Raw genomic sequence first — 27,421 nt, 5'->3', positions numbered from 1 at the left:
CTCTTCTTTACCACCCACCAAGTGTTTGACAAAATGCTTGGTTGGGCTTTAGAGTAGATTTTGAGCATTCTTGGCTTGGAGAGACTAATTAGGCAATCTTGAGTCATGCAAACCCAACCTATGTTGGTAATCTAGAGTTGTTAGCTAGTACTATTTCCATTAACGCTAATCTTTTACTAATTTGATTAGTAAGTTGGTTAGGACTTTTGGATTGGGATTAGCTAGTCTCGTTAGACTTTCTCCCTAATTGTTAGAGATGACGTAATGAGATAAATTCTTGTTTGTAATGGTAACATGATTAATTGGTTTCGTTTGACATTCTCCCGATGTGTGAGTTAACTAAACAAGGCGAATTAATCATTGCATGACTAGGATAGAGAGCCTATGACCTCAATTCAATGCCATGAATGTCTCTTTTCTTTAATTGTTTCTTTAAATTGTTTGCTTGATTTACTTTTCTTGCACGTTTAAATTCCTTGTCCGATCACCAACCAATCAAAACCCCTTTTTCCCCTCCATAGCCAATACACATGCACTCCATTGATTCCTAGGGAGACGACCCGGAGTCCAAATACTTCGGTAACTTTTTATTGGGGATTGTTAATCGTGACAACACCACAAATTTTTGCATGAGAGGACTATTGTTGGTTTAGAAACTATACCTTGCAATGAGTTTCTATTTGTGAAATTCTAGACCATCAAAAGGCCGATCATCAACTCCCAACACCAAACTTAGAGTTTGGATATGGGAGTTCAACACCAAACTTAGAGTTTGGCTGAGGCCTCCCAACGCCAAACTTAGAGTTTGACTCTGGGGGCTTTATTTGACTCTGTACTGAGAGAAGCTTTCTATGCTTCCTCTCCATTGTTACAGAAGGAGATTCTTGAGTTTTAAACACAAGGTTTTCCTCATTTAGTTGAAGGATCAATTCTCCTCTGTCTACATCAATCACAGCTCTTGCTGTGGCTAGGAAGGGTCTTCCAAGGATGATGGATTCATCCTCTTCCTTCCCAGTGTCCAGGATTATGAAATCAGCAGGGATGTAAAGGCCTTCAACCTTTACTAACACGTCCTCTACTAGTCCATAAGCCATTTTCATAGATTTGTCTGCCATCTCTAATGAGAAATTGGCAGGCTATACCTCAAGGATTCCCAATTTCTCCGTTACAGAGAGTGGTATGAGGTTTATCCCTGACCCAAGGTCACATAGAGCCTTCTCAAAGGTCATGGTGCCTATGGTACAAGGTATTAAGAACTTTCCAGGATCTTGTTTCTTCTGAGGTAATGTCAGTTGATCTAGATCACTCAGTTCATTGATGAGCAAGGGAGGTTCATCTTCTCAAGTCTCATTACCACATAATTTGGCATTTAGCTTCATGATTGCACCAAGGTATTTGGCAACTTGCTCTTCAGTAACATCCTCATTCTCTTCAGAAGAAGAATACTCATCAGAGCTCATGAAGGGCATAAGGAGGTTCATTGGAATCTCTATGGTCTCTAGATGAGCCTTAGAGTCCTTTGGTTCCTCAGAGGGAAACTCCTTGTTGATCACTGGACGTCCTAGGAGGTTTTCCTCACTGGGATTCACGTCCTCTCCCTCCCTTGTAGGTTCGGCCATGATGGTCAATTCAATGGCCTTGCACTCTCCTTTTGGGTTTTCTTCTGTATTTCTTGGGAGAGTACTAGGAGGAGTTTCAGTGACCCTTTTACTCAGCTGGCCCACTTGTGCTTCCAAATTTCTAATGGAAGACCTTGTTTCCTTCATGAAACTCACAGTGGCCTTAGATAGATCAGAGACTAAATTTGCTAAGCTAGATGGATTCTGCTCAGAATTCTCTGTCTGTTGCTGAGTGGATGATGGAAAAGGTTTACTATTGTTAAACCTGTTTCTTCCACTATTATTAAAGCCTTGTTGAGGCTTTTGTTGATCCTTCCATGAGAAATTTGGATGATTTCTACATGAGGGATTATAGGTGTTTCCATAGGAATCACCCATGTAATTCACCTCTGCTATTGCAGGGTTCTCAGGATCATAAGCTTCTTCTTCAGAAGATGCCTCTTTAGTACTGTTGGATGATTCCTTCAATCCATTCAGACTCTGAGAGATCATATTGACTTGCTGAGTCAATATTTTATTCTGAGCCAATATGGCATTCAGAGTATCAATTTTAAGAACTCCCTTCCTCATAGGCGTCCCATTATTCACAGGATTCCTTTCAGAAGTGTACATGAACTGGTTATTTGCAACCATGTCAATGAGTTCTTGAGCTTCTGCAGGCATTTTATTTAGGTGGATGGATCCACCTGCAGAATGGTCCGGTGACATCTTTGATAACTTAGACAGACTATCATAGAATATATCCAGGATGGTCCATTCTCAAAGCATGTCAGAAGGACACTTTTTGGTCAGTTCCTTGTATCTCTCCCAAGCTTCATAGAGGGATTCTCCTTCTTTTTGTCTGAAGGTTTGAACATCCACTCTAAGCTTGCTCAGCTTTTGAGGAGGAAAAAACTTAGCCAAGAAGGCCGTGACCAGCTTATCCCAAGAGTTCAGGCTATCTTTAGGTTGTGAGTCCAACCATGTTCTAGCTCTGTCTCTTACAGCAAAAGGGTAAAGCATGAGCCTGTAGACTTCAGGATCTACTCCATTAGTCTTAACAGTCTCACAGATCTGTAAGAACTCAGTTAAAAACTAGTAGGGATCTTCTGATGGAAGTCCATAGAATTTGCAGTTCTGTTGCATTAGAGCAACTAATTGAGGTTTCAGCTCAAAATTGTTTGCTCCAATGGTGGGGATTGAGATGCTTCTTCCATCAAACTTGGAAGTAGGTGTAGTATAATCACCAAACATCCTCCTTGCATTATTGTTGTTAGGTGCGTCTGCCATCTCCTTTTCTTGTTCGAAAATTTCAGTAAGGTTGTCTCTGGATTGTTGTAATTTAGCTTCTCTTAGTTTTCTCTTTAGAGTCCTTCCAGGTTCTGGATCAGCTTCAACAAGAATGCCCTTTTCCTTGTTCCTGCTCATATAAAAGAGAAGAGAACAAGAAAAGAAGAGGAATCCTCTATGTTACAGTAAAGAGGTTCCTTATTGTTAGTAGAAGAAGAAAGGGAATGAGGGTGAAGAAGAATGGATAGTCCAAACACAAGGGTGAGGATAGGAGCAGAGACATGAGATGAGGAGAAGTGTTAGTAAGTAATTAAATAAATAGAAGAAGATGAGAGGGAGGAATTTTCGAAAATAATTTTTGAAAAGGGGTTGATGACTTTCGAAAATTAACGGAGAAATAAAATTAAAATTAAAATTTAAAACAATTAATTAATTAATAAGAATTTTTGAAAAAGAGGGAGGTATTTTCAAAAATTAGAGAGGGAAGAGTAGTTAGGTGGTTTTGAAAAAGATAAGAAACAAACAAAAAGTCAATTAGTTAGTTAAAAAAGATTTGAAAATCAATTTTGAAAAGATAAGAAGATAAGAAGTTAGAAAAGATATTTTAAAATCAAATTTTTGAAAAAGATATGATTTAAAAAGATATGATAGAAAGATATGATTAAAATTAGTTTTGAAAAAGATTTGAATTTTAAAATCAAAATTAATGACTTGACTCACAAGTAATCACAAGATATGATTCTAGAACTTAAAGTTTGAATCTTTCTTAACAAGAAAGTAACAAACTTGAAATTTTTGAATCAAAACATTAATTGTTGATAATATTTTCGAAAATTATGAGATAAGATTAAGAAAAAGATTTTTGAAAAATATTTTTAAAATTTTCGAAAATAAATAAGAAAAATGAAAAAGATTTGATTTTTTTGAAAAAGATTTTGAAAAGATAAGATTTTTAAATTGAAAATTTGATTTGACTCATAAGAAACAACTAAATTTTAAAAAGTTTTGAAAAAGTCAACTCAAATTTTCGAAAATTTATGAGTGATAAAGGGAAAGATATTTTTTTGATTTTTGAATTTTTAATGATGAAAGAGAAAAACGTCAAAAAGACTCAATGCATGAAAATTATGAATCAAAACACATGATGCATGCAAGAACACTATGAATGTCAAGATGAACACCAAGAACACTTTGAAGATCATGATGAACATCAAGAACATGTGTTTGAAAAATTTTTTGATGCAAAGAAAACATGCAAGACACCAAACTTAGAAATCTTTAATGCTTAGAAACTATGAATGCAAAGATGCACATGAAAAACAACAAAAGACAGAATAAGAAAACATCAAGATCAAACAAGAAGACTTACCAAGAACAACTTGAAGATCATGAAGAACACTATGAATGCATGAATTTTCGAAAAATGCATAAATCTTTAGAAAAATGCCATTGACACCAAACTTAAAAATTGACTCAAGACTCAAACAAGAAACACAAAATATTTTTTATTTTTGTGATTTTATAATAATTTTTTTTGGATTTTCGAAATTTAATTAGGAAAAACGAAAAAGAAGAAATCAAACAATCAGTTGTTCAAACTCGAACAATCCCCGGCAACGGCACCAAAAACGAAAAACGAAAAACGAAAACAAGAAGACTCAAATGAAAAACGAACAAGATGAACCGTCAATTGTTCAAACTCGAACAATCCCCGGCAACGGCACCAAAAACATTGTGTGTGAAATCGTGATCTTTACTTCCTTGGTAACGGCGCTAAAAACTTCATACGCACGTTCATATTCTTAATTTTGTTTCACAACTTCGTACAACTAACCAGCAAGTGCACTGGGTCGTCCAAGTAATAAACCTTACGTGAGTAAGGGTCGATCCCACGGAGATTGTCGGCTTGAAGCAAGCTATGGTCACCTTGTAAATCTCAGTCAGGCGGATTCATCTGATTTTATGAATTGACAAGTAAAAGATAAATAAAATATAAAATAGGATAGTGGTACTTATGTAATTCATTGGTGAGAATTTCAGATAAGCGTATAGAGATGCTTTCGTTCCTCTGAACCTCTACTTTCCTGCTGTCTTCATCCAATCAATCTTACTCCTTTCTATGGCAAGCTTTGTGTAGGGCATCACCGTTGTCAATGGCTACTTCCCATCCTCTCTGTGAAAATGGTCCGATGCGCTGTCACTGCATGGCTAATCATCTGGAGGTTCTCGATCATACTGGAATAGGATTCACCCTCCTTTTGCGTCTGTCACTACACCCAGCACTCGCGAGTTTGAAATTCGTCACAACCATCCCTTCTCGGATCCTACTCAGAATACCACAGACAAGGTTTAGACTTTCCCGATCTCAAGAATGGCCGTCCATGGATTCTGACTTATACCACGAAGATTCTGATTAAGAAATCCAAGAGATACTTATTCAATCGAAGGTAGAACGAAAGTGGTTGTCAGGCACACGTTCATAGGGAATGATGATGAGTGTGATGATCATCACGTTCATGTTGAAGTGTGAATGAATATCTTAGAAGCAGAATAAGTTGAATTGAATAGAAAAATAGTAGTACTTTGTATTAATTCATGAGGAACAGCAGAGCTCCACACCTTAATCTATGGTGTGTAGAAACTCTACCGTTGAAAATACATAAGTGATGAAGGTTCAGGCATGGCCGAATGGCCAGCCCCCCCTAAAGGTCTAAGATATCATAAAACTAATCAAAGATCTCCTACAAAGATAGTAAAAAGTCCTATTTATACTAAACTAGTTACTAGGGTTTACAGAAATGAGTAAATGATGCAGAAATCCACTTCCGGGGCCCACTTGGTGTGTGCTTGGGCTGAGCTTGAAGTTTACATGTGGAGAGGTCTTTCTTGGAGTTGAACGCCAGTTTGTAACGTGTTTTTGGCGTTGAACTGCACTTTGCAACTTGTTTCTGGCGCTGAACGCCAGACTACAACATGGAACTGGCGTTCAATGCCCGTTTGCATCGTCTATACTCGGGCAAAGTATGGACAATTATATATTGCTGGAAAGCCCTAGATGTCCACTTTCCAACGCAATTAAAAGCGCGCTATTTGGAGTTCTGTAGCTCTAGAAAATACACTTTGAGTGCAGGGAGGTCAAAATCCAACAGCATCTGCAGTCCTTCTTCAACCCCTGAATCTGATTTTTGCTCAGGTCCCTCAATTTCAGCCAGAAAATACCTGAATTTATAGAAAAACACAAAAATTCATAGTAAAGTCCAAAAATGTGATTTTTAATTAAAAACTTATAAAAATATACTAAAAACTAACTAAATCATACTGAAAACTATGTAAAAACAATGCCAAAAAGCGAATAAATTATCCACTCATCACCCAGCCTTTGCTTTGGACTTCTTTGTACCTTGGCATGCCATGCCCAGATGCTCAAATGGCACGCCCAAGTAAGGGTGGAAGCTTGGCATGCCACGCCTTACTGCTCAAGTGGCACGTCTAGCCTTTCTAGCCTTCAACTTCTTCTCTGGAATTTTGTACCAGCATGCCACGCCATATTGCTCAAGTGGCGCACCCATTAATTTGTGTTCTTCTTAGCTTGGCGTGCCACGCTTGGGTCCTCAAGTGGCACGCCCGAGTGATTTTAAAGCTGGCGTGCCACGCCTTCGATGCTAAGTGGCACACCCATGGCTCAAGTGGTGGGTTTGGCGTGCCACGTTGGTGTGGAAAATCGTGATTCACACTTTTCACAACTCCACACAACTAACCAGCAAGTGCACCGGGTTGTCCAAGTAATAAACCTTACGTGAGTAAGGGTCGATCCCACAGAGATTGTCAGCTGGAAGCAAGCTATGGTCATCTTGTAAATTTCGGTCAGGCGGATTCAAATAGTTATGGGGTTTTGATAAGTAAAAGATAAATAAAACATAAAATAAAATAAAGTTACTTAAGTAATCCATTGGTGGGAATTTCAGATAAGCGTCTGAAGATGCTTTGTTGCTTTTGAACCTCTGCTTTTCTATTGCCTTCTTCCAACCATGCGTGCTCCCTTCCATGGCAAGCTGTAGGATCCTCTCAGTGAAAATGGTCCTCTACAGTTTCTGCACGGCTAATCAACTGTTGGATTTCTCGTCTCGGATGAAAAATACCAGGCACAGCTACCGCATGGCTAATCATCTGTCAGTTTCTGCTAGCGTCGGAATAGAATCCATTGATCCTTTTGCACACTGTCACTGCGCCCAACATTCGCAGGTTTGAAGCTCGTCATAGTCATGCCTTCCCAGATCCTACTCAGAATATGACAGACAAGGTTTAGACTCTCCGGATCCCAAGAATGCTACCAATTGGTTCTAGCCTATACCACGAAGATACTAATCTCACGGACTCGGTCCGTGTATTAGATACCCAAGAGATACGCACTCAAGCTGTTGTCCAATGACTACGTTGAGCTTAGATAGAATAGAAGTGGTTGTCAGGCATGTGTTCATAGAATTGAGAATAATGATGAGTGTCACGGATCATATCATTCTCCAGATTGAAGTACAATGAGTATCTTAGAGAAGAAGTAGGCGTGAATTGAAGGAAAAACAATAGTACTTGCATTAATTCAAGAAGAACAGTACAGCTCCACACCTTAATCAATGAGGTGTAGAAACTGCACCATAGAAAATACATAACAGTGAAAGGTCTTAGCATGGCCGTGAGGCCAGCCTCAAAGGTCTAAGGACTAAACGTCCAGAGATACGAATACAATAGTAAAAGTGCTATTTATACTAAACTAGTTACTTAGGTTTACAGGAATTGAGAATTGAAGCTTTGAAGCTTTCATGTGTGTGCTTGGGCTGAGCATTGAAGCTTTCACGTGCATAGGCTGTTCTTGGAGTTAAACGCCAGCTTGGGTGCCAGTTTGGGCGTTTTACGCCAGAAAATTTTAGGCTGACTTTGGACACCAGTTTGGGCCATCAAATCTTGTGCAAAGTATAAACTATTATATATTACTGGAAAGCTCAAGATATCTACTTTCCAACGCAATTGAGAGCGAGCCAATTGGGCTTCTATAGCTCCAGAAAATCCACTTCGAGTGCAGGACAGTCAGACTCCAACAGCATCAGCAGTCCTTTTTCAGCCTCTGAATTAGATTTTTGCTCAGGTCCCTCAATTTCAGCCAGAAAATACCTGAAATTACAGAAAAACACACAAACTCATAGTAAAGTCCAGAAATGTGATTTTTGCATAAAAACTAATAAAAATATAATAAAAAGTAACCAAAACATACTAAAACTATGTAAAAACAATGCCAAAAAGGGTATAAATTATCCGCTCATCACACGCCCCGTTGGTGGCCTTCATTGTTGCTCTCTGAAAAGTTGTACTGGCATGCCATGCCCAGCTCCTGGCATGCCACGCCCATGTAAATGCTTGTAGGATCCTTCTGGACTTTAGTACTGGTGTGCGACGCCTAGCTTCTGGCGTGCCACGCCAATGCAATTTTGTGGCATTTGCTTCAAGTGGCAAGCCCATTCCACACGCCCAGATTGTCTTTTTGTTTTCTTCCCTTTTTTGATGTCTTTTTCACTTGAAACACAGCACAAACTCATTTCAAAGCAATGTACTATAATGTTCATCAATGAATGCATAAATTGCAATGATCAAATGAGATTATGCTATTTTATGGTCCTTTTTATGCAAGAAAAAAGAGTAGATGATGCAAGTCATCAGTCTGCACAAGTGTCCACACATGGCTTCATTAAAAGATCACGTGACTCGCGATTTGGGGGCTTTGGAGGCTCATTTCTGAAGTCTTCTAGCTCATATTGGAGGGGAAATGAGGGACATAACATAGCATATCATTAGTATAGTTTAGGAGTAATGGTAGGAAGCTTTTAGTTAGTTTTTCTCTAAGTTTTTCATCATCTCTATTAGGGTTTCAATTATGGTTTTACATTCAAGTGCCATTTCCATTTTCGATCTTGGATTTTGCTAGCTTTTATTGTAAGTATTCTCTTGTTATTACTCTTTATAGTTACATTGTCATTGCTCTTTCTTGTAATTCAAGTTATAGTTCAATTTTACTTCTCTTTTGCAATTTTAATTTCTCGTTCTTGAATTTGATGCTTGATGTTTGTTTCATGCTTTCTTGTGTTATTCTTATTGATTGAGATCAATTGTTGCTTTTAGTTTCAAGCTTTTTTTCATTTTCTCCATGTTTAAGATTTTTTGCCCACCAAGTGTTTGACAAAATGTCAAACATGGTTTTAGGCTAAATTTTTTGTTCTTGGCTTGGGTAAAGTGAGCAATTGGGTTTCTAGAGTTGGAATGTCCAACATTTAGTTTCAATTCTTGGATTGGTAATTGTTCTTGTTCACACTAACGCTAATTTGTTGCTAAAGCAATTAGCAAGCAATTTAGAATTTGTGAGTTGAGAACACTTATGCTCATTTAACTTACTTTCCGATGTGAGGGTTGATCAAGTGAGATTAATCCATCATAGTTGTCATAGTTGTGGTTCCAACAAGGAAAGGACCCCTAGCCCACTCCAAGCCAAGACTCTTTTTGATGCTTTTAATCTTTCATACACTTCTATGTTAATCTCTTTTATACTTTACTTGTTTATATTACATAGTCGGTTCTTTAATTTCTTCCTTAGTTCAATCATTACAATTTTGCATGTTCTTTTATTGTTTTATATGTTCATTTCCTCATTGACAACCCCTTGATCACTACAACTGGATTTGCACACTCATTATTCTAAAGTACTCATTGGGAGATGACTCGGCAGTCAAATACTCTCGGTTTTGAATTAGTTTTTAATTGTGACACATCTTGTGAGTTTCTAATTTGATTGATGGCCAACTCATTCTGTTAGTACTATACTTACAATAATTAAATGCAATAATTAAATGAAGGATGAGAGAGTAAAGGAGAGAGAAGAAAAAAAACTGATGAGGAAGATGAAAAGAGGGAAGTATGAAGTAAGAATTTAAAAATGGGACGCGACGCGTACGCGTGCATCTCGCGTACGTGTGAAAACTGAGTTGGCCGTCCGACGCGTAAGTATCGCCCACGCGTAAGTGTGGGTGGTATGAAATCGAAATGACGCACACGCGTTAGGGACGCGTATGCGAGGGATGATTTTGTGCTTCTAGCACAGTTCCAGTGTGAGGACAGCACAACTCTCGGGTCAAAACCCATTTACGCCGATTGTCTTATCCACGCGTGTGCGTGCTTGATGCATACACGTGGATTTCCTAAGTTGCAAAATGACGCGCACGCGTCTGAGACGTGTACACGTGGGTCGAATTGTATGCAGAGCACACCAATTTAATAGGGATTCCAACTAATCAATTCCCAGTCAAGGCTTTTATTTACATTATTCAAATTCACCAATTTAATTTCCTGTTTGCTTAATTCAACCGTTTTTGAAAACCTCTGATTAATAATATAGCACACTTTTCTGTAACTCGTTGGGAGGCGACCTGGGATTCATACTCCCAGTATTTTAAATTTCAATTTTCTGTGACACCTTTCTAAATTGAGGAGCAGATTTATGGCATGTTAAGAACTATACTTGCAACGTAAATGTCTTAACAATTTTTAATTTGCCAATTTCTGCACACCATCAATTTTTGGCGCCGTTGCCGGGGAGTTGCAATAGAGTGCTAAAGTTATTAATTAGAATTTATTTATTTACATTTTATTTTATTTTGCTACTATGAGCTTCCTGTTTCTTTCGTCAAATGACGCGTTCACTTCCTGATCCGCGCTTGCTAGTATTCGATCCTGAGATTGAAAGAACCATCTCACGAATAAGGCGAGCTCGGTGTCGGTTAGTCCACTCTGAGGGCAGATCTGAAAGTGAACTTGGGGAAGAGACCAGCTCCCGTTCTACTGATTCGGTTGATTCACGTGCAGAAGACATGGCAGAACCTAGCAGAGTTACCATCCAGGAGGAAGGAGCCCCTAATTTTACAATGCAACCGTTTCAAGCGCATCACCCAGCAGTGGCTATAGATTTTGAAATAAAGACCGCAGTGCTCAATTTGATGCCCAGGTTTCATGGCTTACCTGCTCAAGAGCCTATCAAGCACCTGAGAGATTTCCAGGAAGCCTATTCTACTGTCAGGTGAGATGGTACAGATGAAACTTCAATCCTGCTGAAAGCTTTCCCATTTTCTCTTGAGGGAAAAGCAAGAGAGTGGTACTACACTCAACCCCTAGCAAATGTATCCAACTGGGATACGCTTAGAAGCAAGGCCATTCAAAAGCCGTTGCAGAAGTATCCTCTAGCAGAGAGACTGCTCCTCTAACTCAGAGTATCTATGAAATGACCAACTTGCTGAAGCAGATGCAATTGAATCAACAACAAGTTCAGCAAGCTTAACCTCCTTCACCACAGCAAGGCCAACAGTTAGTCCCACAGAGAGTTTGCGGAATTTGTGCTGATTATAGCCATTATACTGATGAATGCCCGTAGCTCCAATAGGAAGACAACATGGTGGCATCCACTTATAACTTCTATGACCGCCCCAACCAAGGGTACAATCAAGGTGGAAATCATAACCATGGATGGCAGGACAATTCTAACCAGAATTGGAGGGACAACAGTAACAGAGGAGGCAGAGATAATCAGGAAAATCAGAGGTGGAATAATAATAACAACAGACAGTAGAACCAACCTTACAGAGCACCTCACCTGAGGTAATCCCAAGGACCACAGAATACCCAACAGTAGACCTCTCAAGTTACTCATTCTTCTTTATCTCCTAATGAAGAGTTGCTACAATCTTTTGAGCGGAGACAACAGACCATGGAAAATAACATTATGAATAACATTAATGCCAGTCTGAATGGTCTGACCTCTACTTTGCAAGCTCTTGTTTCACAGATTGGCTCAATGCAAAATTCCAGTAACCAACCTTCAAGCTCCACTGGAATCCCCTCTCACCAGAACACGCCTCAGCTGAAGAGGTAGTAGAAATAGAAGATGTTGAAGAGGAAGAGGACACACAGGACATAGCTGAAAAAGAAGAAGTCCAACCACAGGAGGAAGCACCAAGAGCCGCAGACACTGCAGAAAACAATACTCCTATTCCATTTCCCCAACTTGCAAGGAAGCCCAGGAAGCAACTGGAACCCGATCCCAAAATGGTAGAAATATTCAAAAAGGTTGAGGTAACCGTTCCTCTTTTTGATGTTATTCAACAAGTACCTAAATATGCAAAGTTTCTAAAAGAGTTATGTATACATAAAGACAAAATTCATGAATTAGAAACTATTCTTTTAGGTAGTTCCATATCTGCTTTAATGGGAGGATTACCTGAAAAGTGTAGTGACCCAGGTCCTTGTATAGTTAGTTGTACCATTGGTGGAGTAGTAATTTATGATTGAATATGTGATTTAGGAGCATGTGTAAGTATAATGCCTTTGTCCATATATGATATTTTGAGGCTCCCTCCCTTAAAAAGGTCGGCAGCTTGTTTTGCGTTAGCAGATAAACGCATTATTACAGTGGCTGGAGTTGCTGAAGATGTTTTGGTGAACATTAAAGGGCTTACATTTCCCACTGATTTTTATATCTTGGAGATGCCCCATAATGACTCAGATAAGCCATCATCAATCCTACTTGGAAGACCATTCCTGAAGACATCAAAATTCAAATTGGATGCTTTTTCAGGAACATACTCTTTTGAAATAGATGGCCGCATAGTAATCTTCAATCTGAATGGAGTCATAAACAACCCTCCAGAAGATCATTCTATCTTCCAGTGTGATGTCATAGATGAAACTGTAGCTGAAGTTCACAAGGAAGTGTTCGAAGAGAGGCACACTGGACAAGGTCCAAGTGTGGGGACCCTCATGACTGACAATGAGGGTACCTCAGCATTTTCACAAGCTCCAGACAATCCAGAGCCGACCCATGATCAGAAGTTGGAACTGAAACCTCTTCCTCCACATCTCAAATATGCTTATCTTGAAGATGAACAGAAGTTCCCCGTTATCATTGCAAGGGAACTCACTTCTCAACAGGAAGAGCAGTTACTTGATGTACTGAGGAGGCACAAGAAGGCAATTGGGTGGAGTTTGGCAGATATAGTAGGCATCAACCCTCAAGTATGTGAGCATAGAATATTTTTAGAAAAGGGAGCAAGACCTGTCCATCAACCCCAAAGGAGATTGAATCCCACTATCTTGGAAGTTGTAAAAAAGGAAGTGACTAGACTACTAGAAGCAGATATCATCTATCCCATTTCAGAGAGTGAATGGGTTAGCCCAGTACAAGTGGTGCCCAAGAAGTCTGGAGTCACTACAGTGAAGAATGAGCATGGAGAGCTCATAGCAACTAGAGTTCAGAATACTTGGAGAGTCTGCATTGATTACAGGCGTCTCAACCAAGCTACCCGTAAGGATCACTACCCACTCCCATTTATTGATCAAACGCTGGATCGCCTGTCAGGTAAATCACATTATTACTTTTTAGATGGTTACACAGGTTATTTCCAGATTCATACAGCTCCTGAGGATCAGGAAAAAACCACTTTTACATGTCCTTTTGGGACTTATGCTTACAAGAGAATGCCTTTTGGCTTGTGCAATGCACCAGCTACTTTCCAAAAGTATATGATGAGTCTTTCCCTGATCTTATTGAGGACTGTATGGAGGTTTTTATGGATGATTTTAGCATTTATGGTGATTCTTTTAGCCTTTGCTTAGATGGATTATCTAGAGTATTAGATAGATGTGTTAATACAAACCTTGTATTGAATTTTGAAAAATGTCATTTTATGGTAAAATAAGGGATTGTATTAGGTCATGTGGTATCTAATGATGGCATTTCTGTAGACCCAGCAAAGGTGAATGTTATTTCTAGTTTACCTTACCCCTCTTCTGTGAGGGAAGTCCGTTCGTTCCTTGGCCATGCAGGTTTTTACAGGAGATTTATTAAGGACTTTAGTAAGGTAGCACTTCCCTTATCCAGATTACTGCAGAAGGATATCGAGTTCAAGTTCAGTGAGAATTGTAAAGAAGCGTTTGATAAGCTGAAAACTGCCCTGACTCGAGCTCCAATTGTGAGAGGACCAGACTGGAGCCAGCCATTTGAAATCATGTGCGATGCTTCCAACCTTGCAGTAGGAGCAGCGCTGGCTCAATGCGAAGGTAAGGATCCTTTTGTTATTGTTTATGCGTCTAAGACTTTAGACACTGCCCAGTCCAATTATACTACTACTGAGAAAGAGCTTCTCGCTATTGTTTTTGCTCTGGATAAATTCTGAGCTTATTTACTTGGTACTAGAGTAGTAGTGTATTCGGACCATGCAGCTTTAAAGTATCTATTAGCTAAAAATGAGTCCAAACCAAGACTTATACGTTGGATACTGCTATTACAAGAATTTGATTTAGAAATAAAGGATAGGAGTGGTAACCAGGATTTAGTAGCAGACCATTTGAGTTGCCTCGAGCACATTAAGGATGATTCTACTCCTATAGATGATAATTTTCCTTTTGATAACTTGCAAGCAGTATCTAAAGTATCCCCTTGGTATGCACCTGTAGCTAATTATCTAGTTAGCCACACATTTCCTCCAAACTTTTCTATGCATCACAGAGACAAGCTGAAAAGCGAGTCTAAATATTATATATGGGATGACCCATATTTATGGAGATGTGGCGCTGATCAGGTAATTAGACGTTGTGTGTCTCAATCAGAATTCCAGTCTATTTTAGAGGCCTGTCACTCATCTGAGAGTGGAGGGCATTTTGGCCCTCAAAGAACTGCTAGAAAAATCTTGGACTATGGATTCTGGTGGCCTACTCTTTTTAGAGACGCTGCTGAATTTTGTAAATCTTGCCCCCCATGCCAAAAATTTGGTAATATATCCAAGAGGGATGAGATGCCTCAACAAACTATGCTTTTCTCTGAAATTTTTGATGTTTGGGGCATTGACTTCATGGGTCCATTTCCAAATTCTAATGGATATTTTTATATATTGTTAGCTGTGGATTACGTTTCCAAGTGGGTGGAAGCAATTCCTACCCGCACTAATGATGCTAACACTGTTGTTTCCTTTGTGAGAAACCATATTATTTGTCGCTTTGGATCACCACGAGCAATCGTGAGCGATCAAGACACCCATTTTTGTAACAGGAGACTAACAAGATTAATGAAGAAGCATGGGATAATTCATAAGGTTGCAACAGCATACCATCCTCAGACCAATGGGCAAGCCGAGGTGTCAAACAGAGAAATAAAGCGTATCTTGCAGAAGATAGTCAAACCTCATAGAAAAGACTAGAGCACCAGGCTACAAGATGCACTCTGGGCATATAGAACAGCATATAAAACACCCATTGGGACGAGTCCTTTCTGCTTAGTTTATGGAAAAGCTTGTCATCTTCCAGTTGAAGTAGAGCACAAAGCCTTTTGGGCAGTCAAGGAGTGCAACATGGAAATTGGGAAAGCCGGAGCTGAAAGGAAGTTGCAACTGCAAGAACTGGAAAGCCTTCACCTAAAAGCTTATGAGAACTCAAAACTATACAAGGAGAAGATGAAGGCTATACATGATCAGAACATCAAAAAAAAGGAGTTCCAGCCTGGGGATTTAGTCCTCCTTTACAAATCTCGACTGAGGCTCATGCCAAGCAAATTGAGATCAAGATGGGAAGGTCCATACAGAGTAGAGAAGGCCGGATCGTACAGAGTTTATCACCTAAGTCATCCTTCACACTCTGAACTTATCAAAGTTAATGGACACCGTTTGAAGCTATACCATGACGAGAAGATACAGAAGAATAAGGAGCTTGAGATCTTCCTCTTGGAAGACCCCCACATAGCAGAAGATTGAGCTAGTGGAGCGTCCAACTTACGGACGTTAAAGCAAAGTGCTAGGTGGGAGACAACCCACCATGGTATGATCGTTCTTTTCTTTATTTTTAGTTTTTCATATTCAATAACACTTCTCTTTATCAGTACTTTCGTGCATCTGCATCTGCATCTGCATTTTAAAAAAAAAAAAAAGTGCCACACGATGCGACCGCATCAGCGACGCGTCCACGTCGCATGGAGAGGGGAGAAAAATAAAAACGAACAGAGAGTCACGCTGGAGCGTGGCTGGAGGCGTGCCAACGGCACAATTTTACCCACGCGGACGCATGCCCCACGCGTCCGCGTCACCTGGAAATAATAACCTCCCACGCGACCGCGTGACCCACGTGGCCGCGTGCCCTGATTTTCGACGTAAAAAGGGTGCACAACAAAATATTGTGCGAGAGTGGTGCTGGATTGGTGTTGGACGCACAATCCTTATCACGCGACCGCGTCGCCGACGCGTCTGCGTCATTCCTTTTCTGAAGCCCACTCACGCGATCGCATGACCGACGCGATCGCGTCACCCCAATTTTGGCAAATAAATTAATTTGAACAGAGAGTTGTGCAGGTGCGAGGTTGCACTCGCGCCAGAAGCATAACATGGGTCACGCGATCACGTGACCGATGCGACCGCGTCACCTTACTTAAAGCGCATTCACGCGAACGCGTGCCCACGCGGCCGCGTCGCATGCGCCGCACAGCTCAACCTAAATTGCCAAAATATCTTATCTTCCTCTTCTCCAAATCCTAATTTTTCCTTTCCCGCCTTATTTCTTCCTTCCCCCTTCTTCCTTTTATCCCACTTTTCACTCTATCTCTCTCACCTCCATTACCAAGGTTCTATTTTCTTCCTCCCTCTTTTCTTTTCTATCATTCTTGTTATTTTATATGTTATTTTCTTTTCTTTTCTTTTTCTTTTCATTATCCATGCTTTCTTTCTTCTTTTTTCCTTTTCACATGGTGTTAGAATTTTATTTAAGTCATTATTCTTCATTATATGCTTGTGGATTGTTGCAAATTGTTTGACAATTATATATTATTTTCTTTAAAGGGTTGCTTGCATGTTCACTTTAATAATTTCTATACTTTATTTACCTTGCATGCTATGTATTTGTGAAAAAGCCCATATGGCATTATGCACTTCTCTATGTTATTCTAAATATTCAATGCTTGCTCTTCACAAATTCCCTTTACTATTCTATTAGTTGAATTTAATTGTCAATACAAATGTGATGGTTTGTTACAAAGTAATGCTTGGTCTATGCTACTCGTGCCCTTTGCCGGCATGCCAATAAACACCTTTCATTCACTTGTCATCATATGCACTAACTATTTTCCATTAATGATCTTTCACATGTACTCATGAGCATGTGTTACCGTCATTTACCTTTTAATGTGCATATATAACCATTATTTTTCGTTCTCTTCATTGCTATATATCTCTTTGAATTTAATTTACTCTCTCTCTTCCCTTTTCAGGATGGCCACCAAGAAAGGAAAAGAGAAAGCTACCCCCAAACAACCAGCAAGAAGAGGAACAAAAAGAGCATTAGTGGCAGAGCCTTCTTCAACTGCAGTCAAGCCCTCAACAAAACGAGTTAAGAGGATTATCAAGGTTGATGAAAAGGAGAAAGCCTTTCCAGCAAAGGACACTGCGCGATTTCCAAATCGCTACTGTGAGCAGATGTTCCCTATTCTAGCTTAAAGGAGTTACAACAACGAACACCTTCTTATCCTCCCGCCCAATATTGCTACTTTTGTAGAGCCGCAAATTGAACGAAGACAATGGGGTTTCCTACAGAGATAACCACGGCAGGCCAATCTTTCTTGGGTAATCGAGTTCTACTCTAACTTCTACCTGCCTACTCTGCAGTCTGTCTTTGTTCGTCAGAAGCAAATACCCATTACAGAAGAGGCCATTCGACAAGCTCTAAGTATTTTCCCTATTCCAGAAGGAATGGACACCTTTCAAGAAGCCGCACTCAAGCGCCAACAGTACCAATTTGACTGGGAAGATGTTCTCAGAGTTATCGCATTACCTGGCAGCCGTTGGATCTACGGATACCATCGTACCCGCCCTAAGGGAATATCGGCTTCAGCACTTACCTTGGAGGCTCGTGTATGGGCACAAATCATGTCCCATTACGTCTTTCCGAGCACTCACGAGTACTCCTTCACTGTGAACATGGCCGTTCTACTATGGTGCATCCTTACAGACCAGCCTCTGAATCTACCAAGACATATCCGGAATGCCATGGGACACATACAAATCACGGGCAACTTACCTTTTCCTGCCTTGGTCTCAGATCTTGTCTCAGCAGCCGGAGTTTCCTACAGAGCTGGAGACACCAAAGCCATGCTCCCACGGGATGATCAGTATGTCCCTAATGAGAAATACCTCAGACTTTCAGCAGCCACTACAAGCCTTCCCACTGCTCTGGTTGAAGATATTCCTTCTTCAACACCACAAGCACCTACAACTGATGAACTGCTCCAGCAGATAATCAAAAGATTGGATCGGCAAGAACAGAAAGCAAAGTGAAGAGAGCGCCGTAACGAGCACCGATTCAAACACCTCAAGGAGCTACTCAAGGGACACTTCAAGGACTCAGACACCCCAGGGAGCCATGATGGTCCCACATGTGGAGATAATGCTACCAGCCTACCCCTGTTCCTGACAGATGGCACCGAGGACGGTGCAAAGCCTTAAGTGTGGGGAGGTCGGTCAGTACCTGACTTCCGGAGGTAATTTCTCTTCCCTAGCACCAATAAATTAGGATATTTAGTTAGATTTTCTTTCCTTTATAGAATAGGATAAATTGCATAGTAATAGGTTAGTTGCATGCTTGCTCTACTTGATTGAAAAGACAATAAGCTTCTTCTAAAACTCTATCTTTAGAACAAAATTTTACTAATTCCTAAAAAAAAAAAAACATTTTTTTATGTTAAATTTGCTTGAAGTTGTATTTGGAACATGATTTTTGAGCTAGAGAACACACAACCTGTGAGATTTGAGCCTTTATGAATGGTTACATTATTTAACCATAACTATTTTATTCTTGTGTGTTTACTTCTCTATGATTGTAATCTATATTTTGTTTTATCTTATATGTCCAATATTTATTATATTTGTATGCTTGCATATGATTGAGGCCATTATTTGTTTAAACTCACTCATCCAAATTAGGCCTACCCTTTTCAATTACCTTTGTTAACCACTTTGAGCCTTTAAATCCCATTTGTTCTATATTTCGCCACATTACTAGCCTGAAACGGAAAAATAATTGTATATCCCAAATTGAATCTTTGGTTAGCTTAAGATAGAATTGTGTGTGCTAGTTAAGTATGGGAAATTGTGGGAACAAAAGTTATTAAGGGAATGTGTCATGATAATACAATGGGAATTTGGATACCTACTCATGTGAAACTATAAGAATTAAAAATCTATGTGCATTGATAAGCTATGTTTATTTTTATGTAAAAAAAAAAGCAATAAATAAATAAGGGGACAAAATTACCCCAATGCTGAATTAAGAATTCAAGGATCAATGCACATATGATAAAAATTAAAATAAAAAGTTGATACATGAGTATGAAATGTAAAAAGGGGAACTCTGGGTAGCTAGGCATGAATTCTAAAGTTATGTAAAATATATAGGTTGGGTTGAAGCTTGGGTTAATTAAAGATTCAATTTATAAGCTCACTTGACCATATATGTATCCCTACCTTTACCTTAGCCCCATTACAACCTTGAAAAGACCTCATGATGTTTGCATTGGTATGTTAATTGTTGTTGATTGATTAGGAGAAAAACAAAAGTTAGAAAGCATGATTAGAGAAGGATAGAGTGATTACCCTATACACTAGAGAGACTAGAGTGTACATACACCATCAGTGAGGGTTCCATACTTGAATTTCTATGTTCCCTGCTTTCGTGAGCTATCCTCTTGCATTTTTATCTGCTCTTACTTTTTAAGAATTGAATTAGTGGAATTTGAATTATAATTGTTTTGAAGAACTTATTTACTTTTGATCAAGTGGACAAGAATCATATAGTTGCATTCATATATATATAGGATTGCATTGCATTGCATGAGTTTCTGCATGTTCATACTTATTTACTTCATCTCCTTCAATTAAGCATGAGGACATGCTAATGTTTAAATGTGGGGAGGTTGATAAACCACTATTTTATGGTTTATATTGTGTTTAATTGTGTGGTTTTATCATGATGCTGACCCACTTATTCATTAAAATAGCATGCATTTATATTTCCTTCCTGAAATTATTACATGAGTGAAAACTGCTTCCTAGAGACTTTTAATTATACATTTTACTTCTCCTTCATTCCATTCAATGCTGTGATCTGTGTGTTAAGCGTTTCAGGCTTTATAGGGCAAGAATGAGTTGGAGATTGGAAAGGAAGCTAGCAAAAATGGAAGGAACACAAGAAATTGAGGAGATGACCAGCGAGAAGCGACGCGGCCGCATGGACGACGCGACCGCGCGGAGAAGATCAAATCGCAGTGAATCGGCCGCATGGATGACGCGACCGCGTGAAATGGAAAAGCACGAGCGACGCGGAGGCGTGGACGACGCGTCCGCGTGGCAAGGCAGAAACGCGAATGACGCGTCCGCATGAGCGACGCGATCGCGTGACGTGCGCGATCTGCATAATTTACAGATTCGCTGGGGGCAATTTCAGGCACTATTTTGACCCAGTTTTTGGCCCGGAACAGCAGACTAGAGCCAGAGAACAAGCAGAAACCAAAGAAAACATTCATTCTACACAGTTTTAGTTTTTAGATCCAGTTTTACTCCTCCTCTAGGTTTTCTCCCTAGACATTCATAGTTTTTAGGATTTTAATTTCTCTTACTTTTTTGGCATTGGAACACTGAGAAGAGTTATTACCTCATCAAGACTTCGTCATTCTAGTTCGTTTTCTTTACTTGGTTTACTCTTCCATGTTCTTTGCTTTGTTAATTTTACCATTGGAATATTCTTAGGATTATTTAATACAAGGATCACTTTTATTTTTAATTGACTATTTTAATTTTTATTTACAATGTCTTTCTTTAATTCCTTTTTATATGCTATGAATTTTACATTCATAATGAGCGAGTAGTTCCCTAACTTTATGGGGAATTGAAAGGAACCTTTGAGCGAGTAGTTCCTTTTTATATGCTATTGAAAGGAACCTTTGACTTTCCTTTACCTAGTGAAGGATAACTAAACAGGACAACCTTCAATTGTCAATAAATCCTGAGAGCATTCCAACAATAATAGGGATTCTAACTAATCAATTCCCAGTCAAGGCTTTTATTTACATTATTCAAATTCACCAATTTAATTTCTTGTTTGTTCAATTCAACCCTTTTTGAAAACCTCTGATTAATAAAATAGCACACTTTTCTGCAACTCGTTGGGAGACGACCTGGGATTCATACTCCCAGTATTTTAAATTTCAATTTTCTGTGACACCTTTCTAAATTGAGGAGCAGATTTCTGGCAAGTTAAGAACTATACTTGCAACGTAAATGTCTTAACAATTTTTAATTTGCCAATTTCTGCACACCATCACTGGCTGTTAAGCCATGTCTAATCTTTTGGACCGAGGTTTCCACTTATCGTTGCAAGAGCCTTTGGATTCCTATCAATTTGGCTGTTGTATGTAATGCTCTGCTAAAGCTTGGCTGGCCATTTGGCCATGTCTAATTCTTTTGGACCGAAGCTTTATACTAACATTGCACGAATCCTGGAATTCTTATTAAAAATTTTGAATTTATTTATTTTCTTTTTCTTTTTCCAAAATATTTTTGAAAAATACAAAAAAATTTAATAAAATCATAAAATAAAAAAAATTTGTGTTCCTTGTTTGAGTCTTGTGTCAAATTTTATGTTTGGTGTCAATTGCATATTTTAATTTTCGTTAAATTTTCGAAAATATATGCATTGTTTTCTTCTTTGATCTTCAACTTGTTCTTGATGATTCTCTTTGTTTAATCTTGTGATATTCTTGTTTTGTGTCTTTTCTTGTTTTTCATATGCATTTTCGAATTATTGGTGTCTAAATATTAAAAATCTTCTAGTTTGGTGTCTTGCATGTCTTTCTTTTCTTAAAAAATCTTCAAAAATATGTTCTTGATGTTCATCATGATCTTCAAAGTGTTCTTGGTGTTCATCTTGGCATTCAAAGTGTTCTTGCATGCATTATTTGTTTTGATCTTAAATTTTTATGTCTTGTGTCATTTTGGTGTTTTTCTCTTTCCTTATTAATTCAAAAAAATTAAAAATATTATCTTTCCCTTATTTTACTCATAAATTTCAAAATTTTGGGTTGACTTAGTAAAAAATTTTTAAAATTTAATTGTTTCTTGTTAGTCAAGTTAAAATTTCAAATTAAAAATTCTATCTTTTCAAATCTTTTTCAAAAATCAAATCTTTTTTCATTTTTCTTCTTAATATTTTCGAATTTCTTAAACAAATTTTCAAAATATTTTTCTTACTTTTATTTCATAATTTTCAAAATTATTGCTAACATTTAATGTTTTGATTCAAAAATTTCAAGTTCGTTACTTTCTTGTTAAGGTTCAACCTTTAAATTCTAGAATCATATCTTTTAGTTTCTTGTTAGTCAAGTCATCAATTTTAATTTTAAAAATCAAATCTTTTTAATTTCCTTCACAAATCTTTTTCAAAATAAATTTCAATCATATCTTTCAATCATATCTTTTTCAAAACTTAATTTCAAAATCTTTTTCTAACTTCTTATCTTTTCAAAATTGATTTTCAAATCTTTTTCAATTAACTACTTGACTTTTTGTTTGATTTTAAAAATTTTTCTATTTCTTATCCTTTTCAAAACCACCTAACTACCTTTCTCTCTCTTTAATTTTCGAAAACCATTACCCACTTTTTCAAAAATTTTTTTATTAACTAATTGTTCTAAATTCTAATTTTATTTTATTTCTTTTAATAAATTCGAATTCTAACTAATAATTAAAATAAAAACAAAAATATTTTTCTTTTCTTTTAAATTAATATTCGAATGCTCTCTCTCTCATCTCTTTTTATTTATTTATTTAATTACTAACACTTCTCTTCTTCTTAAAATTTGAACCCTCTCCCTCTCTCTGTGTTCGAATTCTCTTTATTTTCATTCTTCTATTCTTCCATTCTTTTACTCACATAAAGGAATCTATATACTGTGACATAGAGGATTCATCTTCTTTTCTGTTCTCTTCTTTTTCATATGAGTAGGAACAAGGATAAGAACATTCTTGTTGAAGCTGATCCTGAACCTAAAAGGACTCTGAAGAGGAAGCTAAGAGAAGCTAAAGCACAACACTCTAGAGAGGACCTTACAGAAATTTTTGAAAAAGAAGTAGAGATGGCAGCCAAAAATAATAACAACGGTGGAGATGCAAGGAAGATGCTTGGTGACTTTACTGCACCAACTTCTGACTTCTATGGAAGAAGCATCGCAATTCCTGCAATTGGAGCAAACAACTTTGAGCTTAAGCCTCAATTAGTTTCTCTAATGCAGCAGAATTGCAAGTTTCATGGACTTCCATTGGAAGATCCTCATCAGTTCTTAGCTGAATTCTTGCAGATCTGTGAAACTGTTAAGACCAATGGGGTTAATCCCGAGGTCTACAGACTTATGCTTTTTCCTTTTACTTTAAGAGACAGAGCTAGAATATGGTTGGACTCACAACCTAAAGAAAGCCTGAATTCTTGGAAAAAGTTGGTCAATGCTTTCTTTGCCAAATTCTTTCCACTTCAAAAGTTGAGCAAGCTTAGAGTGGAAGTCCAAACCTTCAGACAGAAGGAAGGTGAATCCCTCTATGAAGCTTGGGAAGGATACAAGCAATTGATCAGAAGGTGCCCTTCTGACATGCTTTTAGAATGGAGCATCTTATGTATATTCTATGATGGTCTGTTTGAACTATCCAAGATGTCATTGGACCACTCTGCCAGTGGATCTCTTCATCTGAAGAAAATGCCTGCAGAAGCCCAGGAACTCATTGAGATGGTTGCAAATATTCAGTTCATGTACACTTCTGAAATAAATCCTGTGAATAATGGGATGACTTAGAAGGAAGGAGTTCTTGAGATTGATACTTTGAATGCAATATTGGCTCGGAATAAAATATTGACTCAACAAGTCAATATGATTTATCATAATCTGACTGGAATACAAGCTGTATCCGACAGTACCAAAGAAGCTTCCTCTAAAGAAGAAGCTTATGACCCTGAAAATCCTGCAATGGAAGAGGTGAATAACATGGGAGAATCCTATGGAAATACCTATAATCCTTCATGGAGAAATCATCCAAATCTCTCATGGAAGGATCAACAGAAGCCTCAACAAGGCTTTAATAATAATAATGGAGGGAGAAATAGGTTTTGCAATAGCAAGCCTTTTCTATCATCTTCTGAGCAACAGACAGAGAACTCTAAGCAGAGCCTCTCTGACTTAGCAACCATAGTCTCTGATCTATCTAAGACCAATCTAAGTTTCATGACTGAAACAAGGTCCTCCATAAAAAATTTGGAGGCACAAGTGGGTCAACTAAGTAAAAGAGTTACTGAAATCCCTCCTAGTACTCTCCCAACCAATACAGAAGAGAATCCAAAAAGAGAGTGCAAGGCCATAAATATACCCAACATGGCCGAACCTAGAAAGGAGAAAGAGGCAGTGATTTCCAGTGAGAAAGACCTCAATGGACGTCCACTGACCATTAAGGAGTTCCCTAATGAGGAACCAAAGGAATCTAAGCCTCATACAGAGGCCATAGAGATTCCACCGAACTTACTGTTGCCATTCATGAGCTCTGATGAGTATTCTTCCTCTGAAGAGGATGAAGATATTGTTGAAGAGCAAGTTGCTCAGTATCTAGGAGCAATCATGAAGCTCTATGGCAAGTTATTTGGTAATGAGACTTGGGAGGATGAACCTCCATTGCTCATCAATGAACTGAATGCCTTGATGATGACTTGCATCATCTACCCTTCTTTCTTGCATAAAGAAGATCATAAAAGAAGATAATTCTCATTGATCAGTACAATTAATGCATTATTTAATGAATATTATGGTACACTACTTTGAAATGAGTTGTGTTGAATTTCAGGTGAAAAAGGCATAAAAAATGGGTAGAAAGCAACAAGAAGCTGGGTGTGTGAAACTGGCGTGCCACTTGGTAGCAAATGCCATAAAAAATGCACTGGCATGGCATGCCAGGAGATAGGCGTGGCACGCCAGTAATAAATTCCAGAGGAGAAGTCCAAGCATGCATGTGGGCGTGGCACGCCAGGGACTGGGCGTGGCACGCTAGTACAAAGTTCCAGAGAGCAACAATGGAGGACACAAAAGGGGCGTGGCACGCCAGGTCGGGCGTGGCACGCCGAACCCATCAGCTACTATGGGCGTGCCACTTGAGCAAAGGGGCGTGGCATGCCAACTCACCACTCCAGGAAGAACCTTCACTATGGCGTGCCACTTGGTATCGAAGGTGTGGCACGCTAGCTCCAAGAAGTCACTTGGGCGTGCCACTTAAGAATCCAGGCGTGGCACGCCAAGCTTGAAGAGTTCACAAATGTATTGGCGTGCCACTTGAGCAGCATGGCATGGCACACTGGTACAATAATCCAGAGAAGCGGCTGAAGGCAATTGAAGACTGGGTGTGCCACTTGAGGTCGAAGGCATGGCACGCCAACCTCTCAATCTCACTCAGGTGTGCCACTTGAGCAACCAGGCGTGGCACGCCAATGCACAAAGAGACCAAAGCAAGGGCTTGGTGTGCCACTTGATGTCGAAGGCGTGGCACGCCAACCCAAGAATCTCACTATGGCATCCCACTTGAAGACTGAGGCATGGCACGCCAGCTACTGGAACCAAGGCAAGATCATGGGCGTGGCACGCCAGCCTCTAGGCGTGGCATGCTGGTATAAATTTCTAGAGAGGGTGAAGAAGGCCAAATACATGGGGCATGCCAGTTGATGTTGAAGGCGTGACACGCCATCCACTATTCCTCACTTGGGCGTGCCACTTGAATCCCAGGCATGGCACGCCAGTATCATTCAGAGAGCAAAGAAGCATTGGGGCGTGCCACTTGAGTTTGTGGCGTAGCATGCCAAACAGAAGACTCACTTATTCACAAGGGGCGTGGCTTGCCAGACCCTGGGCATGCCACGCTAGTTCAAGTTTCTAGAGGCAAGGAGAAGTGGAAAAAGGCTAGGGCGTGCCACTTGAGCTCGAAGGCATGACACGCCACTGGAGCGCCAACCACACGCCAGCTGGGAAGTCACACTTATTGAGCTTTTTTTCCCTCCAAAATGTAATTTTCCTTTTTCACTTTTTTAATTCTTTTATTTTTACTAGGAGTAGTATAAATACCCCCAAGGAGTACTGAAGAGGGGGTTATGCAGTTAGAGAGATTAGTTTTAGATTCACTTTTACACTTCATCATCTTCTTTACTTTTGAGTACTTTCTTTGAGCTATGAGTAGCTAAATTCCCTCTCATTGAGAGAGGGAGCTCTATTGTACTTGATGGATTGATGATAGTGAAATTCTTCTTCTCTTCATTTTCTCTTTGATTTGCTAGAAGGAATTTCGTTCTTAATGCTTAGTGTTCAATTATCTTGGGAAAGAGATTGAATGCAAAATGGGTTTCATGGGAACCTTGGGAAAGGAAACATGAAACCATGCTTGAAATCCCTTCTCACACTTGAGTAGAATCTGGGTTTTGGAGTTTGGATATGTGACATATAATCCTCCCTCTACATGGACCTATGATTGTGTGTGGTATAATCAGGGATCAAGCATATCTCTCTTTATGAGAAATTAGACCAGGGAATTGGCTATTGATCAAGATCTGAGAGATTGAGTCACCAAGGGATTGGGATTCAATCAATCATGATTGCCAAGAGGTCAATGAGTTGTACGATTGAAGAGGATATAAGCTAGACTTGATCCAAAGAGACAACATCTCCTGATCTCAATGAATTTCCCCATTCTTACCTACCCCTTTCTTTATAGCTTAATTTTACATTCAGCAATTCCCCATTCCCATTTACATTCAAGTCATTTATGATTCCGCACGTTATATTCTACCATTTCCATTTCTGCACTTTATTGCTTTTCATTATATTCTAGCCATTTACATTTCTGTCATTTATAATTCTATAATTTATAATCTACTTGTTCTGCTTGACTAATTGATGAGTATTTTGGTGGAAAAATGAATTTCTCCCAAAACACACAAATCTAACCGGCAAGTGCACCGGGTCGCATCAAGTAATAAAACTCACGGGAGTGAGGTCGATCCCACAGGGATTGATGGATCAAGCAACTTTAGTGGGTGATTAGTTTAGTCAAGCTGACATTTAGTGAATTGTATGAAATTGTAGCCAACAGAAAGTAAATGACAATGAATTTAAAGTTGCAGAATGTAAATTGGCAAGTAACTTAAAGAGCAAGAAATTAAAATTGCAAGAATCTTAAATGACAATAAATATAAATTGCATTAAATGTAAAGGGAATTGGGAATTGGATTTGCAGAAATTAAACAAGGAAAAGTTAAATTGCAACAAACAGAGAAGTAAAAGATGGATTTGATTGATTCGGAACCAAAACAGAAATGTAAATAAACATGAAAAGCAATAAACAGAGAAT

General features: G+C 38.9%; 2 non-coding genes across 2 annotated transcripts; one reads left to right on the top strand and one right to left on the bottom strand.

Moving 5' to 3' along the window:
- The first annotated feature begins 2,381 nt into the window (after positions 1-2,381).
- On the top strand, positions 2,382-2,489 carry LOC112774930 (small nucleolar RNA R71). The gene has a single exon (XR_003189383.1). It is a non-coding gene; the product is annotated as a small nucleolar RNA R71 (small nucleolar RNA).
- A 21,049-nt stretch (positions 2,490-23,538) lies between these two features.
- On the bottom strand, positions 23,539-23,646 carry LOC112774008 (small nucleolar RNA R71). Its single transcript, XR_003188523.1, has one exon. It is a non-coding gene; the product is annotated as a small nucleolar RNA R71 (small nucleolar RNA).
- Between the last annotated feature and the right edge of the window lie 3,775 nt (positions 23,647-27,421).

The sequence above is a fragment of the Arachis hypogaea genome, chromosome 18 (genome assembly GCF_003086295.3).
Source record: "Arachis hypogaea cultivar Tifrunner chromosome 18, arahy.Tifrunner.gnm2.J5K5, whole genome shotgun sequence".
NCBI lineage: Eukaryota > Viridiplantae > Streptophyta > Magnoliopsida > Fabales > Fabaceae > Arachis > Arachis hypogaea.
Note: the sequence above shows the minus strand (reverse complement) of the source record. Positions and strands in the feature narration are given on the sequence as shown.